General features: G+C 47.2%; 1 long non-coding RNA gene across 1 annotated transcript; it reads left to right on the top strand.

Moving 5' to 3' along the window:
* Positions 1-801: 801 nt before the first annotated feature.
* Positions 802-5,806, top strand: LOC147986528 (uncharacterized). Its single transcript, XR_015617302.1, has 3 exons — positions 802-1,207; positions 2,283-2,357; positions 5,398-5,806. It is a non-coding gene; the product is annotated as an uncharacterized LOC147986528 (long non-coding RNA).
* The last annotated feature ends 2,021 nt before the right edge of the window (positions 5,807-7,827 follow it).

The raw sequence follows: 7,827 nt of genomic DNA, 5'->3' as shown, positions 1-7,827 counted from the left end.
AGACATGTGGCAAGGCACAATCAGGTGCGGTACTCAGCATGGCATACCGTATAGAGCCTATGACAAAAGGATAGGGGACGACCTTCGTCCTTCCTCTTTCTTCTGCCGTGGTCGAGCTTTAAGTCTTAACTTCATACCTTACAACTCAGGAAAGAACTCCTTCTTTGACTGATCCATCTTGAACACCTTCAAGATCATGTCAAGGTATGTGCTTATGTGACGCCCGGATAATCAAGCTATAGTAAACCTCTGCTAATGGTGCCACGTCACCTTGGTTACTGTTGATAAACTCGAGTTAGTTTGAAACCGATTCAAATTCAATTTCAAAATCAAGCGAACAATAAAAGTTTTCAAATATTAAAACTAAAATGTTCGGAGTGAACCAAATATTGCGTAGGTAATTATGGAGGAGAAACCACACCGTTATATAATATTTCAGTACTATAAGATGAATAAAACAGTAGCGAAAACTATTATTTAAATACTTTTAAATATTAAATAATTACGAAACTATTTTAGATTGGGTAGCAAGTTAGTGTGGTAGTGGCATATTTGGTAATGTCAAAATAGGTGCCATTTTGGTATTTTGCTAAAACAAAATTAAAAGGAAACTAAAAGAAAACAGAAAAGAAAAGAAAATAAATAAAAAGTAAAAACAAAACAAAAGAAAGGAAACCCCCTGGCTCCCCATGGGCCTTGGCCCATCCCACCCATCCGGCCGACCCTACCGAAACGGCCCACCCGACCCTCCTGCTTAACCCCCTCCCCCAACCCGAATCCTAGCACCATTCCACTCCCCCTGCCGCCCCCACGATCTCGATCGGGCTCGACCCCGATCCCGTCGCCCCCATCCCACGATCCCCACTCTCCTCTCCCCACGGTCCACTCCTCCCTCCCACCCGATCTGGATCGGGGGTAACCAACCCAGACGCCGACGCCCGTCTCTCCCTTCGATCCAAAGGGCGTCGCCATCCTCGTTACCTTGACCACGGTCGCCTGCGTGGCCATCGTCCTTCCCGCGCCCAGAGAGTCTGACCGGGAGGAGCGCCATCGTCTTCTCCTTCGTCTATGCCATTGGATCGGAGCTGGGAGGCCGCCCTCACATCACCCGCTGCTTCTTCCCCAACGCCGGCCGCCGCACGCCATCGCCGGATTCGCTGCGGATGCTGCACCCTCACCCTCACCGAGCCCCTCCTCGAGCATCGCTGTGAGCTCACGGTCCTCCTCGCCCTCCTCTCACTCCTCCCCGTGCCCCGTTGGCTCACCTCCGACGAGGCCAAGTCGTCACCACCGTCGGACGTCGTCGTCGTGGTCACTTTCACCCGCCCCGACACGAACCGCTTACACCACTGCACGCGCCTCATCTTGCTGGTTCTCCAAGTGTTCACAGATGAACATTTTGTCGCCGGGTCACGTTCCGGCATGGCGTCGCCGTCCCGCTACACCCGCCGCGCCTCACCCGTCCGCCCCGCTCGCCCTTCTGCCTGCTGCTACCGCATGCCATGCCGCGTCTCGCGTGCCTCTGGTCGCCGCGTTCGGCCAACGGCAGCGCGCCCCGCTGGCGCTCGCCGCGGCTCCTGGATGAGGCCGCCGGAGTCCTCTGTCTCCCTTCCCTCCCCCCCCACCCCGCGTACACACAGCCACTCCCTGACAAGTGGGGTCGTCCCTTAAAAAAAGAGAAGAGAATTTAACGTAAAGAAACAAATTATTAATTAATTAATTAGCGAATTAATTAAGTTAATAATCCTATTTAACTAAACTAATTAAATGGGTTAACCTAATCTAGTAATTAAGCTAATTAACACTGTCTAGTTAGTCTGAGCCTATGATGAATGGGACCCACACGTCAATTTGACCTAGTCCACCTTTGACCCTGCTGACTTCATGATGACATCATGCTGACATCACAATTGCTTTTCTAATTAAATTAATAAGATAATTCCAATAATGTTTAAATCTTTATAAATTAATATAAAATAATCCGTAGCTCGGATGGAAAAACTTTGTACATGAAAGTTGCTCAGAACGACGAGACGAATCCGGATATGCAGCCCGTTCGTCCGCCACACATCCCTAACCTATCAAACTCGCAACTTTCCCCCTCCGGTTCCTCTGCCCGAAAACGCAAAACACCGGGGATACTTCCCGGATGTTTCCCCCCTTCACCGGTATCACCTCATACCGCGTTAGGGCACGCCTAGCATCACGCTTTGCTTTGTCATGCATCGTTATGCATCTGTTTGCATTGTATTTATTGTTTCTTCCCCCTCTTCTCTCGCTAGACACCGAGACCGATGCCGCTGCTACCCAGTACGACTACGGTGTTGACGACCCCTCTCTCTTGCCAGAGCAACCAGGCAAGCCCCCCCTTGATCACCAGATATCACCTATTCTCTTCTATACTGCTTGCATTAGAGTAGTATAATGAAGGAAATATGCCCTAGAGGCAATAATAAAGTTATTATTTATTTCCTTATATCATGATAAATGTTTATTATTCATGCTAGAATTGTATTAACCGGAAACATAATACATGTGTGAATATATAGACAAACAGAGTGTCACTAGTATGCCTCTACTTGACTAGCTCATTAATCAAAGATGGTTATGTTTCCTAACAATGAACAAAGAGTTGTTATTTGATTAACGAGGTCACATCATTAGTTGAATGATCTGATTGACATGACCCATTCCATTAGCTTAGCACCCGATCGTTTAGTATGTTGCTATTGCTTTCTTCATGACTTATACATGTTCCTATGACTATGAGATTATGCAACCCCCGTTTGCCGGAGGAACACTTTGTGTGCTACCAAACGTCACAACGTAAATGGGTGATTATAAAGGAGCTCTACAGGTGTCTCCAAAGGTAGATGTTGGGTTGGCGTATTTCGAGATTAGAATTTGTCACTCCGATTGTCGGAGAGGTATCTCTGGTCCCTCTCGGTAATGCACATCACATAAGCCTTGCAAGCATTGCAACTAATGAGTTAGTTGCGAGATGATGTATTACGGAACAAGTAAAGAGACTTGCCGGTAACGAGATTGAACTAGGTATTGGATACCGACGATCGAATCTCGGGCAAGTAACATACCGATGACAAAGGGAACAACGTATGTTGTTATGCGGTCTGACCGATAAAGATCTTCGTAGAATATGTAGGAGCCAATATGGGCATCCAGGTCCCGCTATTGGTTATTGACCGGAGATTTGTCTCAGTCATGTCTGCATTGTTCTCGAACCGTAGGGTCCGCACGCTTAACGTTACGATGACAGTTATTATGAGTTTATGCATTTTGATGTACCGAAGTTAGTTCAGAGTCCCGGATGTGATCACGGACATGACGAGAAGTCTCGAAATGGTCGAGACATAAAGATTGATATATTGGACGGCTATATTCGGACACCGGAAGTGTTCCGGGTAATTTCGGAGAAAACCAGAGAGCCGGAGGGTTACCGGAACCCCCCCCCCCCCCCCCCGGGGGAGAAGTAATGGGCCATATGGGCCTTAGTGGAGAGAGAGAGGGGCTGCCAGAGGTGGGCCGCGCGCCACCTCCTCCCTGGTCCAAATTGGACAAGGGGAAGGGGGCGGCGCCCCCCCCCTTTCCTTCTCCCTCTCCACCTCTTTCCCCCTCCTAGTAGGAGTCCTACTCCTACTAGGAGGAGGACTCCTCCTTGGCGCGCCACACCTGGCCGGCCGGCCTCCTCCCCTTGCTCCTTTATATACGGGGGCAGGGGCACCCCTAGACACACAAGTTGATCCACGTGATCGTTCCTTAGCCGTGTGCGGTGCCCCCTGCCACCATATTCCACCTCGGTCATACCGTTGTAGTGCTTAGGCGAAGCCCTACGTCAGTAGAACATCATCATCATCACCACGCCGTTGTGCTGACGGAACTCATCCCCGAAGCTTTGCTGGATCGGAGCCCAGGGAGCGTCATCGAGCTGTACGTGTGCTAAGAACTCGGAGGTGCCGGAGTAACGGTGCTTGGATCAGTCGGATCGGGAAGACGTACGACTACTTCCTCTATGTTGTGTCAACGCTTCCGCAGTCGGTCTGCGTGGGTACGTAGACAATACTCTCCCATTTCGTTGCTATGCATCACCATGATCTTGCGTGTGCGTAGGAAAATTTTGAAATTACTACGAAACCCAACATGTAACATGTTACTGCTTTTCGTTATCCTATCCTGATGCATAGCCTATCCTTGCTACTACTATTGTTACCTTTACCTGCTATCCTACTGCTTAGTATAGGATGCTGGTGTTCCATCAGTGGCCCTACACACTTGTCCGTCTGCCATGCTATACTACTGGGCCGTGATCACTTCGGGAGGTGATCACGGGCATATGCTATATACTTTACACTATTACATTACCTGTGATACTGTTCGGAGATGGGGGCTGAAGGGGCAGGTGGTTCCACCCAGGTAGTGGTGGGCCTGGGTTCCCGACGGCCCCCGACTGTTACTTTGAGGTGGAGGGACAGGGCAGGTTGAGACCACCTAGGAGAAAGGTGGGCCTGGCCCTGTTCGGCGTTCGCGGATACTTAACACGCTTAACGAGATCTTGGTATTTGATCTGAGTTGGGTCGTTGACCTTATACGCACTAACCGCCACGTGGGATAAGATATGGGCAACCGGCGTCGTGGTATGAGCCGAAGCACTTCGTGATGTCAGCGACTGAGCGGCGCGCGCCAGATTGGACCACGTAACGTGACTTCCGTTGTACTGGAGGTTGCTAGGTCTGCTTCCGGCCGCATTCGCAACGTGCAGGTGTGCTATGGGCGATGGGCCCAGACCCCTGTGCGCTTAGGTTTAGACCGGCGTGCTGACCTCTCTGTTGTGCCTAGGTGGGGCTGCGACGTGTTGATCTTCCGCGGCCGGGCATGACCCAGAAAAGTGTGTCCGGCCAAATGGGATCGAGCGTGTCGGGTAATGTGGTGCACCCCTGCAGGGAAGTTGATCTATTCGAATAGCCGTGTCCACGGTAACAGGCGACCCGGAGTTGTACCTTGACCTTATGACAACTAGAACCGGATACTTAATAAAACACACCCTTCCAAGTGCCAGATACAACCCGGTGGTCGCTCTCTAACAGGGCGACGAGGAGGGGATCTCCGGGTAGGATTATGCTATGCGATGCTACTTGGAGGACTTCAGTCTACTCTCTTCTACATGCTGCAAGACGGAGGCTGCCAGAAGCGTAGTCTTCGACAGGATTAGCTATCCCCCTCTTATTCTGGCATTCTGCAGTTCAGTCCACCGATATGGCCCTTTACACATATACCCATGCATATGTAGTGTAGCTCCTTGCTTGCGAGTACTTTGGATGAGTACTCACGGTTGCCTTGTTCCCCCTTTTCCCTATTTCTCTACCCGATTGCTGCGACCAGACGATGGAGTCTAGGAGCCAGACGCCACCGTCGACGATGACTCCTACTACACCGGAGGTGCCTACTACTACGTGCAGCCCGCTGACGACGACCAGGAGTAGTTTAGGAGGATCCCAGGCAGGAGGCCTGCGCCTCTTTCGATCTGTATCCCAGTTTGTGCTAGCCTTCTTAAGGCAAACTTGTTTAACTTATGTCTGTACTCAGATATTGTTGCTTCCGCTGACTCGTCTATGATCGAGCACTTGTATTCGAGCCCACGAGGCCCCTGGCTTGTATTATGATGCTTGTATGACTTATCTTATTTGTAGAGTTGTGTTGTGATATCTTCCCGTGAGTCCCTGATCTTGATCGTACACGTTTGCGTGCATGATTAGTGTACGATTGAATCGAGGGCATCACAGCTCATTTGAGAGTACCATTAAGCGTTTTGATCTATCCTTATAGATCTTGATGCTCAATGTTCAAGTAGCTTAATCCAGGTTTTCCATTGAAAAACACTTTTCAAATAACCCTATATGCTTTCTAGAAACTCTACATCATTTCTGATCAACAATATGTCAACAACATATACTCATCAGAAATTCTATAGTGCTCCCACTCACTTCTTTGGAAATACAAGTTTCTCATAAACTTTGTATAAACCCAGAAGCTTTGATCATCTCATCAAAGCGTACATTCCAACTCCGAGATGCTTACTCCAGTCCTTAGAAGGATTGCTGGAGCTTTGCATACTTGTTAGCATTTTTCAGGACTGACAAAATCTTCTGGTTGTATCACATACAACCTTTCCTCAAGAAAATCGTCAAGGAAACAATATTTTAACATCGTATCTGCAAGATTTCATAAACAATGCAGTAACTGCTAACATAATTCCAACAGACTCTTAGCTTCACTACGAGTGAGAAAGTCTCATCGTAGTCAACTCCTTGAACTTATCGGAAAACATCTTAACGACAAGTCGAGCTTTCTTAATGGTGATACTTACCACCATTGTCCGTGTTTCTTTTAAAATCCATATGTACCCAACAGCCTTATGACCATCAAGCAGTTCTTCCAAAGTCTACACTTTGTTTTCATACATGGATCCTCTCTCGGATTTTATGGCCTCGAGCCAATTTTCGGAATCCGGGCCCACCATCGCTTCTCCATAGCTCGTAGGTTCATTGTTGTCTAGCAACATGACTTCCAAGACAGGATTACATACCATTATGAAGTAGTACGCATCCTTGTCGTCCTACGAGGTTTGGTAGTGACTTGATCCGAAGTTTCATGATCACTATCATAAGCTTCCACTTCAATTGGTGTAGGTGCCACAGGAACAACTCCCTGTGCCCTGCTATACACTGGTTGAAGTGACGGTTCAATAACCTCATCAAGTCTCCACCATCCTCCCACTCAATTCTTTCGAGATAAACTTTTCCTCGAGAAAGGACCCGATTCTAGAAACAATCCCTATTACTTTCGGATCTGAGACAGGAGGTATACCCAACTGTTTTGGGTACTCTATGAACATGCATTTATCCGCTTTGGGTTCGAGCTTATCAGCCTGAAACTTTTTCACATAAGCGTTGCAGCCCCAAACTTTTAAGAAATGACAGCTTAGGTTTCTCTAAACCATAGTTCATACGGTGTCATCTCATCGAAATTACGTGGTGCCCTATTTAAAGTGAATGTGGTTGTCTCTAATGCCTAACCCATAAATTATCGTGGTAATTCGATAAGAGACATCATGGTATGCATCATATCGAATAGGGTGCAGTTATGATGTTCGGACACACCATCACACTATGGTGTTCCAGGCTGTATTAGTTGTGAAACAATTTCCACAATGTCTTAATTCTGTGCCAAACTCGTAATTCAGATATTCATCTCTATGATCATATCATAGATATTTTATCCTCTTGTCACGACGATCTTTCAACTTCACCCTGAAATTACTTGAACCTTTCAATAATTCAGACTCGTGATTCATCAAGTAAATATACTCAACATCTACTCAAATCATCTGTGAAGTAAGAACATAACGATATCCACTACATGCCTCAGCACTCATTGGACTGCACACATCAAAATGTATTACTTCCAACAAGTTGCTTTCTAGTTCCATCTTACTGAAAACGAGGCCTTTCAGTCATCTTGCTCATGTGGTATGATTTGCATGTCTCAAGTGATTCAAAATCAAGCGAGTCCAAAGATCCATCAACATGGAGCTTCTTCATGCATTTTATACCATTGTGACTAAAATTGCAGTGCCACAAGTATGTGGTACTATCAATACTATCTTATATCTTTTGGCATGAACATGTGTATCACTACGATCGGGATTCGATAAACCATTCATTTTAGGTGCAAGACCATTGAAGGTATTATTCAAATAAACAGAGTAACCATTATTCTCCTTAAATGAATAACCTGAAGGAAATATGCCCT

The sequence above is a fragment of the Triticum urartu genome, chromosome 2A (genome assembly GCF_056163025.1).
Source record: "Triticum urartu cultivar PI428250 chromosome 2A, HENAU_Tu73, whole genome shotgun sequence".
In the NCBI taxonomy this organism is placed as follows: domain Eukaryota; kingdom Viridiplantae; phylum Streptophyta; class Magnoliopsida; order Poales; family Poaceae; genus Triticum; species Triticum urartu.
This window is presented reverse-complemented; position numbering and strand designations above follow the sequence as displayed.